Source organism: Schistocerca cancellata, chromosome 5 (assembly GCF_023864275.1).
Source record: "Schistocerca cancellata isolate TAMUIC-IGC-003103 chromosome 5, iqSchCanc2.1, whole genome shotgun sequence".
Lineage (NCBI taxonomy): Eukaryota > Metazoa > Arthropoda > Insecta > Orthoptera > Acrididae > Schistocerca > Schistocerca cancellata.
Genome location: NC_064630.1, coordinates 45833206 through 45848897, shown reverse-complemented (window position 1 = coordinate 45848897; position 15692 = coordinate 45833206). Strand labels below are relative to the sequence as shown.

The 15692-nt window shown below is 43.2% G+C and overlaps 1 pseudogene; it reads right to left on the bottom strand.

The window, feature by feature from the left end:
- Positions 1-942: 942 nt before the first annotated feature.
- Positions 943-1060, bottom strand: LOC126189790 (5S ribosomal RNA; annotated as a pseudogene).
- Positions 1061-15692: the final 14632 nt, after the last annotated feature.

Sequence of the window (15692 nt, the reverse complement as noted above, 5' to 3'; positions counted from 1 at the left end):
ATGGTTCAAATGGCTCTGAGCACTATGGGACTTAACATCTGTGGTCATCAGTCCCCTAGAACTTAGAACTACTTAACCCTAACTAACCTAAGGACATCACACACATCCATGCCCGAGGCAGGATTCGAACCTGCGACCGTAGCAGTCCCGCGGTTCTGTACGGAGCAAAAAATGGTTCAAATGGCACTGAGCACTATGGGACTTAACATCTGTGGTCATCAGTCCCCTAGAACTTAGAACTACTTAAACCTAACTAACCTAAGGACATCACACACATCCATGCCCGAGGCAGGATTCGAACCTGCGACCGCAGCAGTCGCGCGGTTTCGGACTGAGCGCCTAGAACCGCTCGGCCACCGTGGCCGGCCGTACGGAGCAGAAACATGGGGATTCAACACACGTCAGGGAAACAACTTACTTCCGCTACACATGGACTTTTGAAGATAAACTTGTGGCATCTTCAAGCTGGACCTGTAACCACACCCTACACTTTTGGGTAGTTAGGACTTATATGAACACTGTGCCAAAATTTCTCTATTGTGCGGAAAAGGCATATACTCCTTTGAATAAATGAAATGTACCTGCTGTTATAAGCGAATCGCCAAAATTCAGTACTTGCAGCAACGATTACAAGAAAGGAAACCTCGATTAAAGTAAATGAATATAAAATTCGGCTGGATGTAATTACAGTGGTCAGTTAAACTGGGAAAGCATTAAAATTATCGTTCGTCAGCTCATTAGCACTCCATCATCAGTCCACAAGTGGCCCATCGGGACCATCCGACCACCGTGTCATCCTCAGGTGAGGATGCGGATAGGAGGGGCGTGTGGTCAGCACACCGCTCTCCCGGTCGTTATGATCGTTTTCTTTGACCGGAGCCGCTACTATTCGGTCGAGTAGCTCCTCAATTGGCATCACGAGGCTGAGTGCACCCCGAAAAATGGCAACAGCACATGGCGGCCCGGATGGTCACCCATCCAAGTGCCGGCCACGCCCGACAGCGCTTAACTTCGGTGATCTGGCGAGAACCGGTGTATCCACTGCGGCAAGGCCGTTGCCTCGTCAGCTCATTACGTAAGCAAAATTACTGTTTCTATAATTACTGTCTGTTAATACTAAGAAACTTACGTGAGGATGCTTGGTTTTGTTGCAAGGCGAAAACAACACAAAATCAATAAATATTGCCCTGTGATAAGTTTAGATGGATGCATCACAGGGCACAAATACCTTTCAGTTAAGGAGCAACTCATGGAAATCACTTAATAATAATCAAAGAACATCAAAATCTCATCAGTAGTAAACAGTCACGTAAATGCAATATTTCGTGACGTCACTCTCTGTCATGCTAATTTTCTTCAATTTTACTGAAAGTTGTTTATGTTTGTTCATTACTGAATAATGTCATTTATCTTTAAATTTATTGTAATGGTGTAGTGTCATTCAGTAAACAGTTTCCTGTGAGTCGGAGTTACGTAATTTGCAAAGTCAAAATTTCGACTGCAAAGGAATAGCAAAGTTCGTGAAATGAGTTCACTGACTTACTAGTTTCGTGCAACTTCAACTTTTATTAGTATCCATTAACAATTACTGCTAAACACTTTGTGCACTTACTGTTATTATTAGTTCAAGACGTTAACAAACATTTCTGACTGATTGCAGAAGCATAAAAGTGGAAACTTATTAATCCATGAAAACTACACAAAATATATTTCTTACTGATTTTTGCTCTCTTAAGTACTGTCTTCCAAATCAATATTTGCTTGACTTGAGCACTTCTGATAATTGCAATCTTGAAAATTATTGAAATTTTCATTACTATTATTCCTTTCATGAAACACTGCAGTAGTTTCTCAATCATCAGTACTCTCTTGGATCATCCGTAGTGGATAGTTCGGTGTAACTCAAACACAAAATAAACTATGACACTGGCTAGCTGTATACTAGTCCGACGAAGTAGTTAGTTGGGTCTTACTTCGGGAGGAGATGTCGTCGGTGCTAGGTAAGGCACTCTTACTTGACACTGGCGCAGGCTCTTCTTCCTGCAGCTCCGTAACAACCCACAGTACTCTTCACGTGGATTTACATCCTCTTGTGATAATTATACTGTCCCCATTTAATGCCATATACTGCAACCATCCCCAACAAACGTACGGCGAGCTATTATACTCTTTAGCACCACTGTTTCATCACCATTTCTCGGCAAAAAAGTCGCAGCGCTACTCTACTGTTTGTCTCAACACTTTCCTAAGTTGTCCTCTGCACTGTATTCAACAGCTGGCGACCTTTTGCACCCAGCGATAACGCAACTGCCAGTTCACCATACTCTCTGACAATAAGGTATTGCCTTGACTGGGTCAGCGTGTGCACTTACACTAGCTTACAAACATTTACTGAATTTTACAATGAAGAAACATTTAATTTTATCATTCAAACATTAGTACACTTGAAACTTCCTGGCAGATTAAAACTGTGTGCCGGACCGAGACTCGAACTCGGGACCTTTGCCTTTCGCGGGCAAGTGCTCTAGCAACTGAGCTACCCAAGCACGACTCACGCCCCATCCTCACAGCTTTACTTCTGCCAGTACCTCGCCTCCTACCTTCCAAACTTTACAGAAGCTCTCCCACTTAGTACACTTATTTACAAACTATGGTTCGTAGAAAAATGCATTGAAAAGTATCACTGCGAGGAGAAAATTTTATAGCCCACATTATTGTATTGTTAGGGTCTATGCACCAAATCCAACGCAAGAGACGCCAGGGGTGTCGATAAATCAATAATAGAAATCGCAGAGATTAAACGTCTAAAACGGTACGGACGTGTGGAAGCGACGAATGTTAGCCGAAGGTCAAAGAAACTTTACCAGTGGACTCCAGCGGGAAGGAGTAAGCGTGGGCCGCCAGGAAGGAAATGGGATGGAGGGGTCCGGAAAGCCATCGATGACAGAGGAGAACAAGAAGGAGACTGGCATGATAGGAAGAAGCAGAGTACGAGGAGTGAGAAGCTGCGCCAGCCGTAGGACACGCGCATGATGATGATGAGAAGATCTTAAAGAGTGAAATATAATTTCCCCTAGTGCTTGCGAAATTTGCTGACAGGGAAACTAGAAACAATGGAGAGTGAGGTGAACTTATTTGTTTTGTTTACATACACTAGTGAGGCAGAAAAAGCAAAGTAGTTTCTATGTGTTACGCATTTAACAACGTAGGTGTTTCATCTGTTAATACAATGTTACTGTTAATAATTCATTTATTTCCGAGTACAGTAAAGATAAATTTTTCGCTGGACTGACTTAAAAACACCCGTAGAGTGGTGTAGAATTGGATGCCAGGTTTCACACCGTGCAGCCATCCACCCTGGTGGACACTCGTTTGTGAAAATGTGACGGAAAAAGTTTCTGGCGAGACACTGAACCATTAAAAATAACATGAGTTTACCCAGCAGCTCCGAAGCATAATGGCTATGGCCCTAGTCTCGTAAACTGTCACGTGTTCAGTACGTACAGAACGGTATTGTTTAAAAATCTTTATCTAAATGATGTGGTCTTTATTTCTGTTTGTTTATTTTCGCTTTATATATAATGATTTTCCGAAATATAATTTCTGATACTTGAATGTCTGATTTCAGTCACTTTACTAGCTTGTTTGTTTTGCAAAAATTTAACAAAGTAAATTGGTATTAAAAGTTTGGTTGCAGTAAGGTAGTGTTTATATTTCCTCGTGGTGTGATAAGGATTTATGTTTTAAAGGTTTTGTGACAATAACCGTCCAAGAGAATGTACATATCGCTCTGTGATCAAACTAAAATGCTGTTTCATTTTATATCCTCAACTTCGAGGCCTAAAACCAACCAAGGCCCTCTTCTTAGCATTGGTGGGTTATTCTTGCACTGCCTGACGTCAAAAGTGCAACAGCGTACCACTGATGCAGTCTGCTGTGGATGACAGATATTACGAGGTACGTACGTGTCTAAAAAAGATACTGCACGTTTCATTATAAAAAAGTATTGTCTCTGTTCAGTATCATCTTGGGAGATGCAAGTACAGACGAAAGTGTCCCTTAAATAAGACTGTATAGTGAAGGTGAAACATGTGCAGCTCTTCAACTGGTGTCAAATTCTGATCTTAAATCTTCCATGGCAATTTTATAATTTGGAATATACGAACTGGTACTCCTGCCTAATATCGTGTAGGGCCACCGCGTGCACGCACAAGTGCCGCAACACGACGTGACGTAGACTCGACTAATGTCTGCAGTAGAGCTGGAGGGAACTGATACCATGAATCCTCCAGGACTGTCCACAAATCCGTTAGAGTACGATGGGGTGGATATCTCTTCTGAACAGCACCCTGCAAGGCATCCCCGGTATCCTCAATAATGCTCATGTGTGATGAGTTTGGTGGGCAGCGTAAGAGTTTAAACTCAGAATAGTGTTCCTGGAACAGCTATGTAGCCATTCTGGATGTGTGGAGTGTCGCATTGTCCTGCTGGAATTGCCCAAGTCCGTCGGAATGCACAATGGACATGAATGGATACAGGTGTTCAGACAGGATGCTTACGCAAGTTTCACATGTCAGAGTCGTATTTAGACGTATCAGGGGTCCCATATCACTCCAACTACACAAGCTGCATACCATTACAGAGCCTCCACTAGCTCGAAAAGTTCCCTGCTGGCATTATGCAGGATCCATGGATTCATGAGGTGGTCTCCATACCTGTACACGTCTATCCTCTCGATACAATTTCAAACTAGACTGGTTCTAGCAGGAAACATGTTTCCAGTCATCAACAGTCCAATTGTAAGTTTGCTGTTTATGTTTTCTTATTGGCAACGTTACGTAGCGCTCTGTATGAAAATCACTGGCTGTGCTGTGTGCAGTCTGTGGCTAGTTTGCATTGTTGTCTGCCATTGTAGTGTTAGGCAGCGGCAGCTGGATGTGAACAGCGCGTAGCGTTGCGCAGTTAGAGGTGAGCCGCCAGCAGTGGTGGATGTGAGGAGAGAGATGGCGGAGTTTTGAAATTACATATATTATGACTTTTGATGATATTAAGGTAAATACAGTGTTTGTTCTCTATTAAAATCTTTCATTTGCTAACTATCCCTATCAGTAGTTAGTGCCTTCAGTAGTTTAAATCTTTTATTTAGCTGGCAGTAGTGGCGCTCGCTGTATTGCAGTAGTTCGAGTAACGAAGATTTTTGTGAGGTAAGTGATTTCTGAAAGGTATAGTTTAATGTTACTCAGGGCCATTCTTTTGCAGGGATCTTTGATAGTCAGATTGCGTTGCGCTAAAAATATTGTGTGTCAGTTTAAGCACAGTTTTGTATAAATTGTTCAAAGGGGACGTTTCACAATGTCTGTGCTGACGGGCACAGACGAGGCGTAAAACGTCCTGTCATGCACTCATCAGGGGTACACGACTGGCTCTTCGCCTCCGAAGGTCCGGATCAATGTTGTTTCGTTCAATGGTTAGCTCGCTGTCACTTGTTGATGAGCCAGAATTCAAATCTGCAACAGTTTTCGGAAGGATTGCACTTATGTCTTGTTGAACGATTCTCATCAGTCGTAGTTGGTCCCGTTCTTGCAGGATCTTTTTTCAGTCGAATTGATGTCGGAGGTATGATTTTTTACCGGATTCCTGCTATTTACTGTACACTCGTGAAACGGTCGTACGGGCAAATCCCCACTTCATCGGCACCTCGGAGATGCTGTGTCCCATCGCTCGTGCGCAGACTGTAACACCACGTTCAAACTCGCCTAAATCACGATAACCTGCCATTGTAGCAGCAGTAAGCGACCTAACAACTGCGCCAGACACTTGCTGTCTTATATAGGCGTCGCCGATCTCAACGCCGTGTTCTGCCTGTTTACGTATCTCTGTATTTCAATACGCATGCCTATACCAGTTTCTTTGGCGCTTCAGTGTGTATACGTATAAAACTGCGGATATTTTGCAGCATTTTGTATAAAACTGCGAATATATACCTGTATAAAACTGTGGATATTTTGCAACATTTCTTTACAGGAATTTATTTCTGCGTGGAGACAGAGCTGTTGTGTGATATTGAGAGGAAATTTCGTTGACCCTACAAATCTAAACGATGTAGTTTCTGAGAGCTAATTATAAGACTATCGTCTGAGGGTTTAAGGTTCCGAAGCGTGTCGTGACTAACGAATGAACATTTCAAAAGTTGTTTAGTGCCAATAACACGCTGGTAGTCATAAGTATAATCGTACAAAAATCGCCTGAAGTTACCTTGCTTTGAGGCGAGTAGGTCTTTTAAACGTGGATGAGATGCTTGTCCCTGTGTCTAGTAACCGTTCATTTTAAGCGAACAAGAAGATCGTGTTCTGTTAGTGGGGTGGATTCTGGTTTATTTGTTTCCACTTTTTATCTACTTTAAAGCCGTGTTTCTGTGATACTGTGAGAACTGCAGCGTTTGTGGGTGTAGTTGTGGGTGTATGAAAATTCCTACTATTCATTTTCAGGATTGCCATCAGAAAACGTCCAGTTGTTGCTAATACTAGTTGCATATAAGCCCTCCGTCCACCACCGACACCTATCGGGGACATACCACACATTATATAACTCAAAAAAGTTTCGATAAGCATGAATGTAAACCTTGGCTTCTTAGCATACGACGAACGAAACACCGAACCCAGTCGTCCTATGACTTGCCTGGGCGTGCCTCACACGTTACTTGACTGGATATAGTTGTAACTGAGGTCACAATTCGTAATTCTTTCCCCTTCCGCCGTGCCGCCGACGTGTGGAGGCCACAGCCATCAGCGATCACGGCCAGTTCCGCCGTTCGTGCCGCCGCCTTCGTCGTGCGTTTCATGACACCTTCAATGGCTCCTACAGCATGCGGTTTGCCTCATCTCCTCTGCCACTGACCACATCACTTGTGTCTTCTCATTGCGATCTGCTGTTTTGTGAGACTTACGGTCCCACCTCAAACTAATAATATTGCAGGGTTTATTTGCAGAAAATCGCGTTGTGATAGTTTAGTACTATTTTCTTCGCTTTCCACAGTTACAGCATACATATGTTTGCGATACCACTAATTGTTTAGTTCACAGGTAAGTTTTCGTAGCAATATTGTTTTTCAGTCGACTGTGTGTCTTTGGAATTCTATGGATCAGTCGAGATTATATTAATAGCGATGTCCATACTTGGATTTTCCTGATGATAATAAACAATACTTACAGTAATGTCGCATATATTAAAAAAATTGCAGGGTTCATTTTGTTTAGACATCATAATTATTATAACTTGTTTTTATTGCCCCTAAAATGTCCGACTGAAAATAGGGTCGTCCTCGCATAAGTGCTACTTTTAGAAGCACGATGGTTCATGGGGGAGGTTGGGGGGAACTCGTTTCTGATTGGTTCGGAGAGAAAGGATGGAGGGGAAGGGAGTGCCTCGTGATTAAACTCTTAGCACTGCTTATCTACAAAGACATCATCAAGTTGCAATTGGCTTGCTGTGGCGGGATGTCCCCTCCCTGAATGATTTAGTCCAATTTGTCCCAGCCACCAATGGTGTCAGAACCTCAAGGAGTTCTGTACCCAATGACATCTCACTTGGATCATTCGAGCCGGCCGCGGTGGTCTAGCGGTTCTGGCGCTGCAGTCCGGAACCGCGGGACTACTACGGTCGCAGGTTCGACTCCTGCCTCGGGCATGGATGTGTGTGATGTCCTTAGGTTAGTTAGGTTTAAGTAGTTCTAAGTTCTAGGGGACTTATGACCTAAGATGTTGAGTCCCATAGTGCTCAGAGCCATTTGAACCATCATTCGACCTAAATTATTCGACGAACGCAAACGGACTGGGACGTGGGGGACGGATTTACTTGTAGTACAGGTGGGATTTCCTCTGACATGTTGGAATCGGTTTGCCGTTATTACCAAGCTGTTGCGGGGTGTCGATGGTCGAACCCAGCACTCCAGATGGCCAAGCTGAAGCTGCGACCCACTGCGCCGCTTTTCGTCAGGAGGCCAAGCAAGTTCAATAGCGTCGAGGGGCAGTGCAGAGTGATGCAGCGGTATTCGGAAGTATTCCTTTATTCACATAATTTACAGTACTTCGATGGGTGCAGCATAGTGTCGGCGTGCCGCCCACAGCGCTGCTCCGTGAGCCCAGCCGGCTCAGCAACTCCTGGTGTGGAGATGCCGTAACGCCGTCAACAAGGCCGCTCAGCTGGAAGTCATCCACGGCCGCTCCGGTCACCGCCCGCCGATGTGTCACATCTTGTGTCATGTAGCTGCCTGCAATTCTGGAGACTGCTACAGTCCCTGGTCCTCGCCACCATCTGCCCCGTTTGGTCTGCTCTGTCCGACCATGGAATGAAGGTGGATGTACTGGTCACCCTTGACACTTGGGGCGCCACTGCTCCCAGGACTCGAACCGCGCCCTCCCGGACACCATGCTGCAACTTGCCACTAGTGGCGCTTGCCAGATGGCAACACCCACCACCTACTCTGGCGCTGCCGTAGCACCTCCTACACCACACGCCTCACCTGAACCCCAGTACGCCAGGTGGGAAGCAAACATGGCCCGTACTGGACCCAATGCAGACCGCAGCAGTCACTGCCCTGCTTCAGGCAGACCATGCAATCTCCAAGTACCCAGCTGCCAATCTGTCCCACCCGGTGTTGTGTCCCCGGAGGCGGAATACAGCCCCAACAAGTACACAGAAATAAAGTACAGGTTTACATAGACTGTTTACAAAAGCGCTGCCAGACTGTCCCCTACAAGCGTAGACCAGCACAGGTCCGACCTGACTCTTGACTGACGTGGCACACCCCACTCAAGGTAAAAGTGCCTGACTATTTATGCTGCTTTTCCCCTCCCTTCTGATGTAGTGTTAGAGACTGCAACTATGGCAGGGGTAGATTCCCATACATCAGCCACTTACACATCGCTGCTCCTGGCTCTGGCCTACTGCCTTGCCTCATACATAGCAATAACTTCAAGTAACACTGCATTTCCCTGCCTCACTGCTTCACCACACCAAACAAATCGTACGTGCAATACGTCACTGCAACTTCGCACCATGTTTACTTTTCCTGGCCTACTGGCTGCCGACTATTACTACACACTGCCAGTGGCCGCAGACTTCATCGCCCAACCACGCCTTTATTGAATTTTAACAAAATTCCTCTTTTCTACGAGTAAGATTAATACTGGTGCAGCAAGACACTGGAGGTAATGCGCCAGGTACAGCAGCGGTGTCTTCCGTGTCAGCCACCATGGCAGTGATGATTGCACATATAGTTATGCAACTTTCTTGGCCATTGATAACTTTGGGGTGTTAGTGGGGCAGTGTTCGCAGATACACACGATACGTTGCAGTTAGTAGGGTGACCTACACTGCAGGCACCATACTTTTCACAGGGGTGGTTGCAGATGTTGGTCAGCTCTAGGTGTGTATTTTGCAGTGCTGTGCTACACACACACACACACACACACACACATATATATATATATATATATATATATATATATATATATATATATACAGTATGTTTGGTTGTAGGCATTACAATTTTGCTAAGATGCCACATAATCTGGTAATGTGATGGTGGCTTATCAGGGGCTTATCTATTGCCGTGAGGTATTTCTTACACAGACAGCAATTTTGGTTAGAAATCGGTAACTCCTCAATTTTACTATCACATCACATAGTCTAGTAATATGTTGGTGCGTCGTTCATTTCTAACACTTACACTACGAGTCGCACACACTAATAATCAAGTCGTGGCTTAGTGAAAATAAGTAAATCTGATTCATGCTATATAGTGATGGACTGATAGGATCATAAAGTCTAAATCATATTAGGAACAGTTAGATGGGTCTTGCTTAGTTGGACAAAATATGAAAAATGTATAAAAATACGTAAAATGGCGGAAAATTCGGAAAAATACTAAATTGGGTGAAAAGTATATACAGTTGGAAAAGATAAGACAAATGTGAAAAATATAGACAGATACATAAAATTGTGGAAGTATGAGAGTACTTAAATATCTGCCTAGGTATGGTCTCTTCTGGGGCATCGAATGATATAAGGTTAAATTGTTATTAACAAATCGGACTCATGTAATATAGCTTAACATATTTCATTATTGACAAATTGGCAAAGCCTGATCGGCTGCCTTTGCTGTCCAGCTCGAGAGTGAATCCCTCCCACTCAAGTTTTCGAGTTCTAAAAAATGACACGATGGTAAAGTTGAGTAGCCGCACATGCTTGATTTTATTGTTCAGTGGGATGGGAGAGGAGCAAATGGGTGGTAGAATAGGACAGGATTTAGTTTCCCACAGCTGATCTTGATCAATTTCCAGATATTACCTGAGGGGTGGGGAAAAAAGTGACGGTCACGAAGGACCCAAGTGTGTAACCTGATACTGGATGTGTAACCTGACACCAAAGGTGATACAATCGTTATCTTGGTTAGAACCTGCTGTGCTATTTTCTTCTCTCATGTATGATAGGCAGTGGTAGATGAGGAGGAAATGGAGAAGAGACAGAGGAAGGATATACTATTACCAATTATATTAACGATCAAAGTGCTAGCGAAAGAGATATGATGTGTAGAGTGAGCTGGAATCAGTTGTGTATGCTTGGAAAGCATCCTATAAGGTTAACCTAGCTAGTAATACAGGCAGGTCTGACGAAAAGTAATTTGAACGAACTCCCTGTTTGGTGGCACTAACATTCTTAAAAGCTTATAACCATGGAAAGTGTATCCCAAAAGAGATACAAGCGTATGCTGGAATATTATGCATGGCAACGTCACAAATGGACGAATAGAGGACCCAGACCGTAGGAAATGTAGTAATATTATTAGACCTGCATTAGCTTGTGTACAAGGCACAAGTGATGGCATTAAATAACGAACACTCTACCTATGTGTATTGTAGTATATATACAGGGTTATTACAAATGATTGAAGCGATTTCACAGCTCGACAATAACTTTATTATTTGAGATATTTTCACAATGCTTTGCACACACATACAAAAACTCAAAAAGTTTTTTTAGGCATTCACAAATGTTCGATATGTGCCCCTTTAGTGATCCGGCAGACATCAAGCCGATAATCAGGTTCCCCCAAACTCGGCGCAGCATGTCCCCATCAATGAGTTCGAAAGCACCGTTGATGCGAGCTCGCAGTTCTGGCACGTTTCTTGGTGGAGGAGGTTTAAACACTAAATCTTTCACATAACCCCACAGAAAGAAATCGCATGGGGTTCAGTAGGGAGAGCGTGGAGGCCATGACATGAATTGCTGATCATGATCTCCACCACGACCGATCCATCGGTTTTCCAATCTCCTGTTTAAGAAATGCCGAACATCATGATGGAAGTGCAGTGGAGCACCATCCTGTTGAAAGATGAAGTCGGCGCTGTCGGTCTCCAGTTGTGGCATGAGCCAATTTTCCAGCATGTCCAGATACACGTGTCCTGTAACGTTTTTTTCGCAGAAGAAAAAGGGGCCGTAAACATTAAACCGTGAGATTGCACAAAACACGTGAACTTTTGGTGAATTGCGAATTTGCTGCACGAATGCGTGAGGATTGTCTACCGCCCAGATTCGCACATTGTGTCTGTTCACTTCACCATTAAGAAAAAATGTTGCTTCATCACTGAAAACAAGTTTCGCACTGAACGCATCCTCTTCCATGAGCTGTTGCAACCGCGCCGAAAATTCAAAGCGTTTGACTTTGTGATCGGGTGTCAGGGCTTGTAGCAATTGTAAACGGTAAGGCTTCTGCTTTAGCCTTTTCCGTAAGATTTTACAAACCGTCGGCTGTGGTACGTTTAGCTCCCTGCTTGCATTATTCGTCGACTTCCGCGGGCTACGCGTGAAACTTGCCTACACGCGTTCAACCGTTTCTTCGCTCACTGCAGGCCGACCCGTTGATTTCCCCTTACAGAGGCATCCAGAAGCTTTAAACTGCGCATACCATCGCCGAATGGAGTTAGCAGTTGGTGGATCTTTATTGAACTTCGTCCTGAGTGTCGTTGCACTGTTATGACTGACTGATGTGAGTGCATTTCAAACACGGCATACGCTTTCTCGGCTCCTGTCGCCATTTTGTCACTGCGCTCTCGAGCGCTCTGGCGGCAGAAACCTGAAGTGCGGCTTCAGGCGAACAAAACTTTATGAGTTTTTCTACGTATCTGTAGTGTGTCGTGACCATATGTCAATGAATGGAGCTACAGTGAATTTATGAATTCGCTCCAATCATTTGTAATAGCCCTGTACTACAATGACACCAAAAATAACAGAATGGCTGTGACAGCTCACAACGACAGAATACAGCTCACATGAATGAAATAACATAAAAAATTTCACTGCTTTCAGAGAGACTCATTATCAAATGATAATTAAGGGGCAGTGGTCTGAGAACAGCATAAGCCAGCGTGCAAAACGTACACACATAGACGTGTCACAATATGAGATTTGGGCAATCGATGGCAGGCAGATCTCATGTATGTTTCACAGGTGAATAAAGGGTTTAAATATATTTTAATGGTTATAGGTGTGTACTCCAAATTTGCCTGGACCCTACATGTGAATGTAAAGACTGGGAATGAAGTTGCTCATACGTCTCAACAGCTGCTCTGCTTCCTGGATTCCCCATTTTTCATGCAAGCTCCTCTCAGAAACTTGCTGAGACATTGCATCAGGAGGACATGTAGATCACTGTATCTGCAGATCTCTATGACGTAAAGTTTGATATTTTGACAAATACCTCGATTGATAGGAGTGATTCCATGAAACCACACTGTCCAGCTTAGCCACATTCACCAAAAGACTTACAGGACCTGCCACAATAGGGCCCAAAGTATGGGCACATGGTGAATATTTGGCAGGAGTTCAGCATCCTTAATTTAGAGGAATATGCCCAATTATATGAGAAATGTACGCCTGTCATCGAATATTTTTGACGAGTTCCGGAGTGTATGCAGGGACACATAAACCCTTAATTTTGCTTTTTATTACCCAACACAAGGGCTTTCGTGGGATGCAAAATTGAAAAGGACATGTGTCAGCAACTATTGACGGAGGTTGACACATTGCTATTTTTTGAATGTGGGTTTCATGGGGGACTTGGCCAGTGTGTGCATAGATATGTCAAGGTGAATAACACGTGGATGAGCGAGAAGGAATAGAAGCCATTTGGCAGATTGGGGTCTGTGGTGATTGGACGGTTCTAATAACTGTTCAAAAATGAAACCTTCCGTTTGGATAAGTTCAGAGATGTGGCTGTGTACTCAGGTGACTGATGTCGTGGAGACAAACATAGAATATCTTGCTCATTTTCATAATATGAAGAGCAGCTTGCTACTGTTTTTCAGATTGACTAGTCCCAGTAAATGGTTCGAACCATAAGCTAATGACAACCCTGAGGGATAAAGAGTTACATTATGTAGTACGGAAACCTCCACCAGTGTCTCAGTTTCAAAATGAAACTTAATAGTTACCCACATCTCCCTCAAACAGTCACCCTGGTTGAAGTAATATGCAGACGTCAATACCGAAAGAAGGTCTCTCGTAATATTTGATTTAGAAAAGGACTTTTAAAAACAATTAACTATTTAATTTTTGGAAAAAACTATCAAAATTTGAAAAAATGCGTTCCGAAATATATTTAGTTTACCATTGGGATGGATTTTGTGGCGCAAGGGACTATATCGCCAGGCCAAATTTTGAATGGATCACTACTTTCCTCTAAGTATTAGTCACTATGGGCATGGCTACTGTTTTGGTGCAGTCCATGAAATGTGTGTAGCTTAGTATGTGTATTTAGGGTCTCTTAGACAGCCAAATGTTCCACTTCCACTATGAGTTTACAAAAACATACTTGATGATGTCCCAATGTTATTTTATATGGATACAGAGTGTTACATCTACTGGGTGATAGGATGTGATCCATGTAAAGTAATAAGGTAACATCCCGATGGATTGGACGTGTCTGGATGTTCGCCCGATAATGCTCATGGTATAACACCTCCAAAGGAGACGGTTATCAGCCTGCTGAAAGACGAAGTGAATGGGTCGCAGATTGTGGAGTTTGAGGCACCGTGCAGCCCCAGTGGATGTAACGATCGAGGCTTGCAAGATGCGTCGGCTCGATAGTATTGGCATTGCTCTGCGTTAGCCTCTGAATTTGATGTGCCAAGTACTTTTCAGTGTGAAAGATCATGTGGCGCATGCAATAATATAGCTGAAAGTCAATCTGTTGCGTCATAATAACAACTGTTCACTTGTGTTTACAGGGCTGGCACCCTGCCATTGTGATACTATTCACTTGGGTAAACATGAGTGTGCATAGAAAAGTAGTATGGAGCACTTGTAGTAGATGTGTGTATGCCTATATATATATATATATATATATATATATATATATATATATATATATATATATATATATATATGTGTGTGTGTGTGTGTGTGTGTGTGTGTGTGTACTACGTACACATCTGTGTGATGGTGTTTTTCCTTCAACTGCTGTTTGTTGTACCAGGTAGTCTCGTTTCCCATATATTGTATAAAATTATGTAAATAACGAATGTTAACCGTAGTACTATATAGTATTTCTCTGAAGTATTTCTGTTCATTTGTAAATTTTGTATTAAAGCAGGAAACAGTTACATTGGGAGTAATTTGCAACGAAGATTTGTAAAAGAAATATTGTTAATAAGCCAGAATTTTGTTATATAAAAGTTATTGTTTGTGAAGGAAGACCCCAATCCATTCACTGTGGGGTGTAGCGAATGAATGACGAACTGCTCTACACAGAGCGATAGGTGTAAGAGGGGTGGGATTGAATATTCTTGTTAATACTAAACCTAATACAACTTGTTATTATTATTTCTGTTATCATTATTAGTGACAAAAAGTATCTACGCCACCTTCCCAAACAGACAAGATCCTTTCACTACAGAGTAAAGACCTTGAATGAATGACTGAATGTTTATCGGTGAAATTCGGACTTACTTAATACCCTGATAATTACGGACAACGTGTTTGGAGACAACCCAGTAACACCGAACACTCACGACAATGTGTCTCACGTGTGAAACAAGGTGGCGGTCGATTGATGTTCCATTGTCGCACTTCACGAGGCCACAGTATACTTCCCAGAGGATGCTGACGGCAATGTCACTGCCGAGATTCTGCAAAAAATACAGGGACTGTATCGCCAACATGACAGTTACACTCGCATTGGTGGTAACTAGTGGGCTCATAGTGCAGTTCTCGTACACAAGTTCCTCATGCGTCCTGGAATCACCAGAATGGAGTGATATTCCTATTCCCCAGACATAAACCAAATCGAACATGTGGAAATCGACTGAAAGAGTTGTTTCTAGACATTGACAACAATGTACACCAATACTATTTCACCGCTTTTACATTTCTCTACAACAAAACAAGCCAACAATTAGAGAAATATCCCACATCACTTAGTCCCAATGTCAGGAGGTAAATACCCATTTGACGTCTTAGAATACCTTGCTAAAATTTCTCTTTCTATACACAATACTCGACAAATACTCGACAACGTCATGATTTGTAATAAGCTGTTGTCCAAAGGACAAGAGAATTGCTATCGGCTGTAACTAGAGCGCCAACGGCCTTGCCGCAGTGATAATACCGGATCCCGTCAGATCATTGAAGCT